Raw genomic sequence first — 1,383 nt, 5'->3', positions numbered from 1 at the left:
TAAGAAGTTGAGACAGAAGAATTGCTTGAACCCAGGAGGCAGAGGCTGCGATGAGCCAAGATCGCACCACTGCATTCAAGCCTGGGCAACAGAGTGAGACTCCATCTAAAAAAAATTAGATATTACAAAACTGCAATTCCAGATGTTTTATTTAAATCAGATAGCAAATTCTGTGTTTTAAAATAATTTAATTAATGACAGCAAAATTATTTTTAGAAAATTTTATCACTAACTTGTTAAAAATGGATGGCACTTCCAACGAACCTTTGGCAGAATACTGATGATTCTTTTATCAGATCTGATTAGCACCATAGGACTGACAGTGGGATAGGCATTGACCATAAACTTGTGGACACTGTAGATGACAGGGCTGAATACCCATAACAACATTGTGGAGGATGAGACAATTAAGTCCAATGAGTACATAACCAGAAAGAAACTCACCAGCAGCAAGATGGTCTTGGTGGCCCTTTCCTCTGGGGAGGTTCTTAATAAAAAGCTAGTGCTGTGAAGGTGCTGGGAGACCCTCTGATGCCTGGACAAGAGAATCACCATGTATGCACTTGAGAGCAGCATGATTCCTACAAGGAAGACATCTCTGGATAACGAGAGAGTAACAAACAGCCTTCTGATGATGACATTTATTGGGGAAAGTGAGCAGTATTTACTGACATTCAGAATTAGCTGGGTCACACTGGAAAAACCTACAATGTAGATTATCATGTCACTGTTGAAAGACAAATTGAGGGACCAAAAAAAAATAAAGCCAGGATATTGTATTTTGTGATTTTTTGTTTAAATCTCACCAACCAGGAGGTGCTGGGGCTAATGGTGATGGCCTGAAGCATGCTCAGGAGAGAGGTGGTGCAGATCGAGAGGCCCCTCATTGCCTTGTATATGTAGAACACAGCCTTACATCTGAAGTTATTCTGAAAATCCTGTAACTCAAACACATCTTGAGACATTAACTCTGCTGCAATGACTAGCATCAGTATGTGAACAAAGGCCAAATGACAGATGATCAGGTCATGGTTTTTAGGCTTGTGATCCTTAAAGAATGTAAAAATGTGCCAGAGAAGAAGAAATATGTTGGCTGAGATTCCAATGCCAGCTTGAAAATAAAAGGACTTTTTCAAAGATAACATATGAAATGTGTGTTCATCCTAATGATGTAGAAGAAACATATTTTGAAGACCTGAAAAAAATACATCTGTGTCATCAATGTTCTTTTGTCAGTGTTCAAAATTATTACCATTATCATTATTTTTATTTTACTCTCATTTTCTTGATTAACCCCATCTTATATAAATTCTTGATAATGTATCTCCTGCATTATTTTCTAAACCAAATAAATATATACATATATAATTATTATGAATATGT

General features: G+C 37.0%; 1 pseudogene; it reads right to left on the bottom strand.

Annotated features, from left to right (window-relative positions):
• Positions 1 to 228: 228 nt before the first annotated feature.
• PONPYGV1R-PS1843 (vomeronasal 1 receptor ponPygV1R-ps1843 pseudogene) lies at positions 229 to 1,145 on the bottom strand (annotated as a pseudogene).
• Between the last annotated feature and the right edge of the window lie 238 nt (positions 1,146 to 1,383).

Source organism: Pongo abelii, chromosome 6 (genome assembly GCF_028885655.2).
Source record: "Pongo abelii isolate AG06213 chromosome 6, NHGRI_mPonAbe1-v2.0_pri, whole genome shotgun sequence".
Classification (NCBI taxonomy): Eukaryota; Metazoa; Chordata; class Mammalia; order Primates; family Hominidae; genus Pongo; species Pongo abelii.
The sequence above is the reverse complement of the archived record's forward strand: the minus strand, read 5'-3'. Positions and strand labels throughout refer to the sequence as shown.